Source organism: Gorilla gorilla, chromosome 19 (genome assembly GCF_029281585.2).
Source record: "Gorilla gorilla gorilla isolate KB3781 chromosome 19, NHGRI_mGorGor1-v2.1_pri, whole genome shotgun sequence".
In the NCBI taxonomy this organism is placed as follows: Eukaryota; Metazoa; Chordata; class Mammalia; order Primates; family Hominidae; genus Gorilla; species Gorilla gorilla.
The window spans coordinates 75945177-75958074 of NC_073243.2; the positions used below are offsets into that span (position 1 = coordinate 75945177).

At 32.8% G+C, this 12898-nt stretch overlaps 1 long non-coding RNA gene across 1 annotated transcript in view; it reads right to left on the bottom strand.

Annotated features, from left to right (window-relative positions):
- The window catches only part of LOC129527953 (uncharacterized), an 82487-nt gene extending 75323 nt beyond the window's left edge, over nt 1-7164 (bottom strand). Inside the window, exon 1 of the long non-coding RNA XR_008673062.1 lies at nt 6974-7164. This is a non-coding gene — a long non-coding RNA (uncharacterized lncRNA). The remainder of the gene's footprint in view (nt 1-6973) is intronic.
- Nucleotides 7165-12898: the final 5734 nt, after the last annotated feature.

The following is a 12898-nucleotide window of genomic DNA, read 5'->3' on the forward strand; positions in this document are numbered from 1 at the left end:
TGGAAAATAGCAATAATAGTATATCACAAAATATGCAGATTTTGCACTATTCACAGAAGACAGATAATTATTTGTCCAGTTTAAATGAAGTTGTAGCCACTCCACTTTTTTATTACTGAATTTAATTTTTAACTAGTAAAGTATAAAAAGATATAAAAGACTTCTTTTAGCTGAAATTCAATTAAGTCTCATTTCAATCAAAGAGAGCTCTACACATTTTTGAATGAATAACAGTTTAATGTTTTTAATCTGAAGTATCCTCTGTTATTTGAAAATTTTTATTGTTAGGAAACATAACAAGAATTCCTAGAGTAGCGTAAGACATTTTTAATTTAATTCAGCTTTTCTAATATAATGCAATATATTCTTATCAAAATTGTCTCACAGTTCAGATCCCTGATTAGGAATATAATGAAAGCCAGAGAGCTTTAAACAAGAATTTGCTTTCTTTCAGAGGGCATAGGATACATCAAAAATTTCCTCACATTCAAATTGAAAAAGAGGAAGTTAAATTATCTCTGTTCACTGATGATATAATCTTATACCTATAAAACCCCAAGCTCCTCCAAAAGACTTTCAGATTTGCTAAATGACTTCAGTAAACTCTCAAGATACAAAAACAACCTACAATAATCAGTAGCATTTCTATAGCAATAACAATCAAGCGGAAAAAATCAAATCAAGAACTCAATCCCATTTGCAAAAGTCAACAAATTTTTTTTTTCAAGATGAAGTCTCACTCTGTCACCCAGTCTGCAGTGCAGTGGCGTCATCTCGACTAACTGCTACCTCCACCTCCCTGGTTCAAGCAATTCCCCTGCCTCTGCCTCCCGAGTAGCTGGGATTACAGGCACATGCCACCACGCCTGGCTAAATTTTGTATTTTTAGTAGAGATTGGGTTTCACCATGTTGGCAAGACTGGTCTCGAACTCCTGACCTCAGGCAATCCACCCACTTTGGCCTCCCAAAGTGCTGGGATTACAGGCGTGAGCCACCACGCCTGGCAAAAAAAATTTTTTTTAATACCTAGGAATACATTTAACTCAGAAACTGCAATATCTCTACAAGGAGGACTGCAAAATATTGATTAAGGAAATCATAGGTGAAACAAACAAATGAAAAAAACACCCAATGCTCATGGATCAGAATTACTATTGTTAAAATGACCATGCATCCCAAAGCAATCTACAAATTCAATGCAATTCCTATCAAAATAACAATGCCATGTTTTACAAAAACTGAAGAAACAATCCTAAAATTCATATGGAATAAAATAGAGCCCAAATAGCCAAAGCAATCCTGAGCAAAATAAACAAAGCTGGAGGTATCACATTACCTGACTTCAAATTATACTACAAAGCTACAATAACCAAAATGGAATGGTACGGGCTTAAAAATAAACACATAGAACAACAGAACAGAATAACGAACCCAGAAATAAAGCTACATATGTAAATCAAATACATCTTTGACAAACTTGACAAAAATATACACTGAGAATGGACACCGTATTCAATAAATGGTGCTGGGGAGATTGGAGAGTCATGTGCAGAGGAATGAAATCAGATCCCTATCTCTCACCATACATGCGAATTAACTCAAGATGGATTCAGCACTTAAATGTGAGAGCTGAAACTATAAAAACCTACAAGTAAATCTAGGAAAAACTCTCCTGGATGTTGGCCTAGCCAAAAAAAATTATTACTAAGTTTATGACTAAATTGACTAAGTCCTCAAAAGGAAATGCAACAAAAGCAATAAACAAATGAGACTTAATTAAATGAAAAAGATTCTATGCAGCAAAAGAATCAATAGAGTAAACAGAAAACCTATGGAATGAGAGAAAATATTTTCAAATTATTCATCCAAGAGGGAATCAATATCCAGAATATGCAAGGAACTAAAATAACTAATCAGAAAACAAAACAAACAATTCCATTAAAAAAGGCAAAATACATGAATAAACATTTCCCGAAAGAAGATGTACAAATGGCCAACTGATACATGAAAAGAATGCTCAGCATCACTAATCATCAGAGAAATGCAAATTAAAACCACACTGAGATACTATCTCACATCAGTCAGAATGGCAATTATTAAAAAGCCAGAAAAAAAAAGACGTCAGTGACAATGAGGATAGAAGAGAATGTTTACACACTGTTGGCAGGAATGTAAATTAATATAACATCTATGGAAGAATGTATGGAGATTTCTCAAACAACTAAATAGAACTGCCCTGTGATTCAGCAATTCCACTACTGGGTATGTATACAAGGAAAAAACAAACATTTTTTCAAAAAGACATCTGTACTCATATATTCATCACAGCACTATTTACCATAGCAAAGTCATGAAATCAACTTAGGTGTCCATCGATGGATGATTGGTTCTAAAAAATATGATATATATAGACCATGGAATACTACTTAGCCATAAAAAAAGAAACATCATTTGCAGCAACATGGATAGAAATGGAGGCCATCACCCTAAATGAAATGACTCAGAAATGACAAAGTCAAAAACCACATATTATGACTTATAAGTGGGAGCTAAACAATGGGTATACACAGAGTGGAATAACAGACATGGGAGACATGGGATACTCCAAAAGGTGAGAAGATAGGAGGCAGGTAAAGGATGAAATACTACCTGTTGGGTGCAACGCACTCTATTTGGATGATGAGTACACTAAAAGCCCAGACGTCAACACTATACAATATATCCATGTAACACAACTGCCCTTGTACCCCAAAATCTATAAAAATAAAAATTTTAAAAAAGAAACTGCCTGAAAGGCAAAACAAATATTCTTGTCATTCTTGTCAGAAATGGGAAAAGTAGCTGACTTGGAAATGTTTCTATTATTAGAAAAAAATACAGGACTTTATGAAAATTATTTATCCTTTTTTTTGTGATGGCTCTTGAGATACAACACCATTCAAATTCCCCATATGACATTTACTACCTCTAGGATATTGCTATGTGTTGTAATTACTATAAATTTTCTTACCGTAAAATGGATAAAATAAATAATGTATTGTTTTAAAAGTTGTAAAACTCAGTGAGATAATAAGTCTTTAGTACAGAGGCTAGTACGTAATACACAATCAGTGAAAGGTAGTCCATTATTTTGAAGGATATAGAAAGAGTTTTTATTTTTGAGATGGGCATTAAGGAAGAAATGACCTTTTCCTATATAAATACGGCTTATGTTTTCCAAAATTTGAGCAGGGTCCCATATAAAAACCAACTTGCTAAACAATATTAATCAGCATAAATATAAGAAGAAAAGTGGGGATGGGGGAGAGGGAGACAGACATATATAAAGAGAAAGAGAGAACATGGAGGCCAAAATAAAATTTAGTAAGCCAGTAATGAGCCAGTAATGATAAATGGCCAACAAAAGATCTTGGCTTAGAGATAAATTTATGGTTATTTTAGTGGAAAGACATTTTGTTTGCCAAATAATTATAAATTTATTTTCCCCTTGGATTACAAAATTTGTTAATTTTCTGCTTAAAAGAATCAGAATATTAATACGAAATGCATGCTTTGAGGATTAACTACCAAAGTCGCTACTCATTATTGAAATTAATCAACTGCTATGGGACTATGAAGATTTCTGTTATCAGAAAACATTAGCTTTAAAGGATAAACTGTTAAGAAGTTTATGATGACTATTATTTATTAAAGAGTACTTACAGTATTGTGAAAGTTTGCTTTTAAGCAAAGCATTTTAACAAGAAAGTTACTTCATTACCATAAATATCAAGTCGTTGGTCAATTTTTTAAAACTATTGACCTTCTGGTTAATATATATATTTGCAAATTCCATAAATATTCAAAACAACTCCCAGGCTTTCCATTTGCCAATATTCATTGACTGTATTAATCATTATGAAACTTATTTCTTGTCTTAGCTTAGAAAATTTTATTCCAGGAACAACACCTGTTTGATGATCATTGTTTTTATGCATAAAGAAGTTACCCATTGAAATTTCATTTTTACTTACGCGAAGATCATTCTATGACATTATGGATTCATGTAAGAAGAACTATTAGCTTTAACTATTGTGACACACTACCTCCCAGGATGAATACTTACATATTATAGATAAATTTAATTTTAAACATACTTAAAATTATTATTCTTGGCAATTAAATGTATACCTTATAAACAAGTTAAACTATTGCATGTATTGTATACATATAAAAATTTATGAATGTCTCTAATGTTCTATATTAGGATTAAAATATAGTTTTATTTATTTAAAATTTGTGAGCAAAAGTGGTGCAATATTTCTTGGCATTTTTTGTTTATTTGTACCTTTGGATTTAAATGGCAAGACATTTAAAGTTTATGTTTTCATTTTGTTGGTTTTCATTGTATGTTTTCTCCAATGGTTTTTAGAATAACCAATGGCAGAGTTGAAGGGAAATAAGAAATAGAGAAGGAAACAAAAATAAAACAAACAAAAGAAACCTTTCATCATATATGAAACAATATGAATGTCACAGTTTTCAAACACAAATTCTGTAAGAGAATCTGGACCTAGGTGAGAATGCTATTTGAAGGCTAAACACGTTCCACTTTAGACCTGGAGCATGCTATATATTTCCTCCAAAGTAAGTTTTACTGAGAAAGACATAACCATCAATCTTTGAATAAAATAATACAATTTAGAGGCATTAATTGGGCACGTGAAGGAGAATTAGTTTAAGAGGAGGAGACAAGTTAGAAACTCTAGAGCAGAGGTAGAATTAGAGAGGAGGGAAATAGAGACAAGCAGCACAATTCTAATGTTTATTATCTGTGGTTCTCAAATTTTAACATGCATCAAATTATGCTCATACCTGTAGAATTTATTGAAACACAGATTTCTGAGTCCCAAACACAACATTGCTGATTTAGTAGGTGCAAGGTGGGGCTCACAAATGTGCATTTTAAGGAAGTTTCTAGTTAATGAAGATATGGCTGGTTCAGGGTCACAACTGAAGAAACACAGGTCCCTATAACCTAACTTACCGGCACAGGAGTAACTCGACCATTAAAGAAACAGAGGAAAAGGAGACAGAAAATTTTGCTGTGAGCCATATAGACATGAAAGTGAAAGCTAGGGGGAAATCCAAGTGGGGAGGCAGGTTGACATAGCCCAGACTCTGAACCCTGTATTCCCTCACCAGGCAGAAACACACACACACACACACTCACACACGTGCATGTGCACACGCTACAACATACACACTACAGCACACACACACACACGCTACAATTATTTAGAAAATAATGTGAAAAGTCATTTTCAAAGGAAGATCAGAAAGAATCCCACAGTGGTCCTAGTCAGAAAAACAGCCAAAAATAAAAAAAGAAGCTTAAACAAAAAAGGAACCAAAAAATAAAAATAAAAATGCAGTTTAAGAAAAATATGACATTTGTAAACAGCTTTTCATGTCCTGAAATATATTACACACAATATCAACTCTTAATTTTGCAATGTCAAAGATATATGTACAAGAAGAAATGAGAAGTTTCAAAACAGAGAGGAAAATGTTATCAGGCCAAGATGATGAAAAAATAAGATGAAGGAATAATTGGAAAAAGAAGTAAATGTTATAAACATAGAGATAATTGAATATTTAAAATTAATAAGTACAATAAATGATATGAAAATATAGTTAAATAAGTGCTAATTAGGCCTAATGAAAATACATACAGAAGAAACAGAAAGTATAAGAATAACAGATATATATAGAAGAGAAACATAAGACTCAAAGTAGACAACACTTGGTTACTAATAAACATAAAAATGAAAAAAAAACTATTTAAAAACCTTTCTGACACTAAAGAAACAAAAACATGCTAAAAAATGATGCCATGTACAGATAATATTTTGAAAGGATTAAAGACCCAAATGTGAAAACAAAACCTTAAAATTATTGGAAAAATAATTTGAGAATATACTTCGAAACTTGGGTACAGACAAAGATTATTAAAATAGGCCCCAAAGGTTTAAATCATAATGAAAAGAGGATATAGATTTAGCAATACAAAATTAAAACTTCTGAACATGGAAGAATGTTTGTGTTGTATGAGAGTTTGAATCAGGTTGAAGCCCTCTCAACAAGGAAAAGGCTAAGATATATACGTATATTTGTTTTTGGTTTCTGAAGCAAAAAAATATTTTCCCCTTGGTTTCAGTGTTGCTATAATATTTTAATAATATTTTAAAATACTTTACATATTATTTCTATATTGTTGAGAAACTTTTAAATAAAACCATCCCTGGATATTTACCAAAATTGTTATTCAGCTTTACTTGTGTTAAGATCAAGTAAAATTATATTCAATATTTTTACAATGACAGATAGTATGATTCATTTAATATAAAAATTACTCATACACTATCTAAATATATAGCATTGTGCTTCTATAAGGCTTGCATTAGAGTATTATTCTGCCATTAAAATTATATTTTCTACGTGATTAAAATAAAATGTTTGAATGCACACTAAAGTTTCAACTATGTATTATAAAATCGATGATATATATATGAAAATATTAGAATAAATAGCTAAAATATACATGGTCATTATCTGTTTGGTTGAGTTATAAGTAATAGTATTTTCTCTAATGTCTAAACTATTATAGGCCTAATGACGGTGTCATCTTATATTTTCTATGAATGTGTTATACCAAAAACTTTATGAAGGTGAGTTTTACAAATGGGAAACCATGCTGTGCATTATGTGAACCTGCTCTCCAGGAGGCAAATGAATAGACTGTAGAAAGTGGTCTATAGGTCGCCACCAGTCAAGAATACTCTAGTGAACCTAAAGTATTTAACACCTAGCTGTGTTCTGAGTAGTGTTCAAACAGATTCTGTCCTTTGTACGCCAGATATTAAAAAATGTATATTTTGGTGGGAAACAGCTGGTTGAGGTTAAGAACCAAAACTGAAATCAACAACTTACCTTCAGTGTGGTGGTTAATATTGAGCGTCAACTTGATTGGATTGAAGGATACAAAGTATTGTTCCTGGGTGTGTCTGTGAAAGTGTTGCCAAAGGAGACTAAAATTTGAGTCAGTGGACTGGAAAATGCAGACCCACCTTCAATCTGGGTGGCCACAATCTAATCAGCTGCCAGCACGTCCAGAATAAAATCTGCCAGAAGAACATGAAAAGATTAAACTGATTTAGTCTTCTTGCCTACATCTTTCTCCCAAGCTGAATACTTCCTGCTCTCGAACATCAGACTCCAAGTTTTCTTCAGCTTTGGTACTTGGACTGACTTCCTTGACCCTCAGCTTGCAGACGGCATATTGTGTGACCTCACCTTGTGATTGTGTCAGTCAATACTCCTTAACAAACTCCCCTTTATATAGACATCTATCCTATTAGTTCTGTCCTTCTAGAGAACCCTGACTAATACATTCAGCAATACTACATTTTTAATTTGTAGTGTATTCGTTTATTGAAGTTCTTTTCTCCTAGTTATGAAATGGTAATAATGGGAATATTTGCTTCATGATGTTGCTGTGATAATTGAATGAGATCACACAGGTAAATGTGTTTGGTATAAAATAAGCACTCAATATATGCTGTACATTTTTTTAATAAATCTAATAGTAATTGTAAAAAAAAAAAAAAAAAAGAAAAAAAGAAAATAAGAACTGAAGAGTAACATTTTGCCCCCCAGGGGCCATGAGCACAGCAAGACTTGGGTTAGAGGGCGTTATCTATAGAAGAAAAAACAGTGGAAGAGACATCATTTGGGTGGGCTCCACAATGGGGAACTTACAAAGAGAAGCTTATCCTTCTGGAAAAATAAAAGGCAATGTCACCATCTGCCTGATGTCTACCATGTACCGATCTAAATTCTATACCCATGATAATTTGCTGTGCATCTTTAGACAGGTTCCTATGTTTTCCAGCATGTTCCATGTACCCATATTAGCTCCTATAAATTAACGTAATTAACCACATATCTGTGTTCAAAATATAGCCCACTGTGCCTTCTCACAGTTATTGAGATATCATTTACTGTCGAACATTTCTCCGTATTTTACTTCAATATTTTTCATTCTTGTTCCTGGTACTTTTGCACTAAGGCACCTGGAATGGTTTTAAAATTTAAGATTCGTGGCTGGGGTAACCCTTCTGTAAACTACTGAAAACTTTTGAGGATAAACCTCAGAATCTGATGCCTCTAATTTTCTATTCACAGAAAACAAAATACTAAGTCATAATAGGCTTTATATTTTTTTCTTTAACCCTTAATCAGCAATTTTCAAACAGTCACTTGGGGTTATTTGATTCTGTTTATAAGAAATCTCAATTTTAATAATGATCTTGGGTAAAACTGATGGAGAGCTACATGTATCATACTTGGAAGAAATGCCTTAATATTATGATTTTATACATTAAGCACCTGATAATACACCAACCTGAATGGTTATTTAAAAGCTTTGCATGCATACATCTTTTACGTTTTTTTAAACTAAAATATAAGCTTCTGGAATGCTGGGTTACAGTTTCAAGCAGTTTTTGTATTATTTGTACAGATCAGTAAAATACAATTCATACAAAGAATTACATGAAAGTTGTAACTGATAAATGTTTTCAAAATTGCTAGCTGGCCTAGAGAATAGGAAACTGCTCTGTTCCCAAGATTCTTATCTGATACATTTCTGAACATACAGTGGGTATAATACAACTTCTCCAGATTGAATATCCCAGTCTAAAACCTGCAGCAAACAATATATATGATGAATAAGGATTTATGTGTGTACTCTACAGATGTGAAGTTAACATCGAGTATGTAAAAACAGACAAATAGAAAGCAAAAATTGTGTAGGTTGGAATTGTGTAGGTAGAAAAACAGATGGCTACTAATAATTATTCCGTGGGTGACTTCGATGATGTTATCTTGCATAATAAATAATACAGTTATTTGCTATTCTTAGATGGTTTCAAATGTTCTTCCACCTGCCTCAGAAGCTTGATACTGTGCATTTAGTGATTCACTAATGCACGTCTGTATATATCAAACAGAAAGTTGCACCTCATATGCATAAAATACAGTCTGAACACATTGAGGAGAATTTTAACAAATTGGAAGGGCTTTTTGTCACACATTTTAAGTTTTGCTAAAAGAAAAATGACTCATCTGACATTATTTCCCTGACATTTATTTTGTTTTACTTATTTAAAACAAAATCACTCAAAGCATGCTAGGACTGTTCATATGTAATACATTTTATGGATTTGTCTGAAATTAAAATACCACATTTTATTGGAATGACAACTGAGTGACAAGTGCTAAGTGTCTTTAGGGGGAAATTGTTTAATAAAAACATATTTTGAAATTTCGTGGTGAATTGATCATTATTTCTAACACTAAAATTTTTATAGGAGTGAAAGATGAATGAGATGGTGATAAAGGCAAATAGTTTTTATGATTTTATGGGATTTTGCCTTGTTTTGTACGATGTTTGACAAATAGCGACATCTGTCTAAAATCTGTCAATATGATGGATGGGAAGCATAAATCACATTATCTTATGTCAACATTCCTCTCAGAACAATATTTTAACACAAACTCACTATTATGTCATGAGTGTGACCCTTGGGAATAAAGAAAGAACAAATAACATTCAGCTGAATCTTATATACATAGTTATTTTTGACCTCCTCTGACTTAGGAAACCAAAACTTTCCAAAAAAAAAATTCAGATATAAAATATATTCCATATGGTTTGGCAGCTGTTAATATGATATTGGAATAAAATTGTTACACATATGTGCTATATCCGCAATGGCATTTCTAGTGAAATCATGCTTTGAAGGTAATGCAGTTAAAACATTCGATGCCCGAATTTGGATTTGTTAACTAAAATTTACTTGTATGCATTTATAAAAACAAAGCTGTTGTTGTTGTTGTTCGTTCTTGAGATGGAGTCTTGCACTGTCATTCAGGCTGGAGTGCAGAGGCGAAATCTCAGCTCACTGCAACCTCAGCCTCCAGGGTTCAAGTGATTCTCCTGCTTCGGCCTCTTGAGTAGCTGGGATTACAGGCAGAAGCCACCACACCCCACCATAATTTTTTATGTTTTTAGCAGAGACGGGGTTTCACTGTGTTGGCCAGGCTGGTCTCAAACTCCTGACTTCAGGAGATCTGCCCTTCTTGACCTCCCAAAGTGCTGGGATTACAGGCATGAGCCACAGCGCCCAGCCAAGATTATTTACCTCTTTGGTTAAATTTATTCCTTGTTATTTTATTTTTAGCTACTGTAAATGCAATTGCCTTCTTGATTTCTTTCTTGTCTAGATCATTATTCATACATAGAAACATTATTAATTTTGTATGTTGCTTTTGTATCCTACAACTTAATTCATTAGAGATTTTTGTGGAGTCCTTAGCTTTTTCTAGATATAAAACCATACCATCAGCAAAGTGAGACAATTTCACTTCCTGTTTTCCAATCTGAATGCCTTTTACTTCTTTTTCTTGCCTGATTGCTCTGGCTAGGACTTCCAGAACTATGTTGAATAGGAGTGGTGAAAATGGGTATGCTTGAGTTGTTCCAGTTCTTAGAGAAAAGACTTTCCACTTTTCCCCATTTAGTATAACGTTAGCTGTGGGTTTATCATAAAAGGCCTTTATTATTTTGAGGCATGTTTCTTGCATTTCTAATTTGTTGAGTTTTTATCATGAAAGGATATTGAATTCTATCAAATTCTTTCTCTGAGTCTTTTTGGAGGATCATATGATTTTTGTTCTTCATTCAGTTGATGGTGGTATAAATCCCACTAGATTGTGGTGTATTATCTTTTTGATGTGCTGCTGGATTTGGTTTGCTAGGACTTTGTTGAAGATTTTTACGTCTATATTCGTCAGAGATATTGGCCAGAAGGTTTCTTCTTTTGTTGTGTCCTTGTCCAGTTTTTGTATTGGAGTGATGCCATATGCCATACTCTCTAATTGACAATTGCTTTAAATCATTTTGCATGATAAAGTGATTAAGTTCAGGCTTCCAAATAGTGAGATCAAGGGAATTATTTAATCTCTCCGCACTGCAAATTCCTTGTCTTCAAAGTAGGAGAATAAAAAGACCTGCTTCGTCGTGTTCATAGGGACTAGATAAGAGTAGCCACATTAAAGTGTTGGTAGTAACTAGGCTGATGCCTTGAATGTTTGGAAGTTTAATAAATCTTTTTGAATAAGTGAACAAAGAGAAAAGTGTGTATCTAAACTGCTATTTTATGATGTCACCTTCATATTCATTATCAGTTTTTAGTTTATGAAAAGACTGAACTCAGTTTTTTCACTACTTTGAATATATTGCTTGAATTTTCTCCCTTTACAAAACAAATAAAAAGTACTTAAACAACTAAGACGAACTCAAACTGTATTTTATTTTTCGTCTAATGGGGTTTCTTCCTATTGCTTCTAAGTCTCTTCCAGTTATCCTGAAGCAGAGATTAGACATGGCATGCTGCTCTAATTGCTGTTTTGTTTAAAGGAAATTAGCCTCAACTATCAGGGCACAAAATGAAGTGATATTCTGATAGATAGTTTTAACCACAATATGATAAATAGAACCACCACAAACACTAATTTAAGCACTGAAGCATTATTATTGTTAATGTCTTTGTCTCTTGCTTTTGTTTGTTCACTACTAAATCATCTGGTTTAAATTGCATTTGCCAAAAAGGAAACTAAAAGCTCGCTCCATTTAGCACTGTGCGGTTTTGATGGCATTCTGCCTAACCATTTATGCAAAGAAGATAACTTGGTAGTCAGTAGATATGGTCACACCAAATAATTTAGACACTCGACACTGTTTTATGTCACAGCACTTTTCTATGTATTTAACCTTGATAATTATTCAAGCTGTATAAATAAAGCTAGCTACACATGTAAGTCCACTTGAAGAAAATGATAATTTGATTACATTTAGTGATCTGGTAACTAACCTAGAAATATAGTTTAGGTTCAACTTAGTTGTTTAAACTTTATTTCACTTTTTTCTTTCAACCCTGATAGATATTTCTATTCTCTGACACAGTATTCAACTCCAAATTGTAACATAAGAAAGGTTATCAAAATTATGTAAAGATTAGTTTATGTAGTGTAAATCTTGATTTGAGAATAGCTCCAATAGCTCTCATATCTTTGCCTAAGAATGACAAGTGACTCAGATTAACTACCAGGCCAATCTGGATTTCCCAAAACAAAACATATTTCAGGTCAGGTAGGACAAGCCTCTATGATGGATTGGCTATTACTCTGAGATGAATGCAGTTACGGTTTCAAGTGAGTCTAGATGTTCCCTTACTGTCCTTATTGCAATTCCCAATAAGGTGACAACCACTTACTGAACCATAAAGGTGACAATAACCTTAGATAAAAAAGAAAAATTGTAAGATATTGGGAAGATGATAACAAAATGGAGAAAATTGAATAATCTTGTTTAACCAATTTGTTCCAAAGATAAATAAGAGTTAGCAAAAATTTGAATTTAATTTATAGAAATATGAGATCAACATCATCTTTCAAAATAGTCTTCTTAGGCATTACAAGTATATAACGAGTGATATACATGAATATGGAAATGCAATCTAGTAATAATTATGAGGAATATCAAAGGTGGATGGCCGCTTTTCACTATGTACAAAGCAATTCGAAAAGAAAACTGTATTTAAGTAAAGGAAATGTTAACATCATTATTTATGTCCTCATCCCAATTTCTTTTTGGCCTCACCCCCTTCCTACGATTAGGAAAATGCATTAAAGGAAAGTTATAAGAATTATATTATTATTTCTGCAGGAATGAAATGAGGAAAAAGATAAACCTAACAACATGTTTTAAAAATAACTCAATTGTGAAGGGTA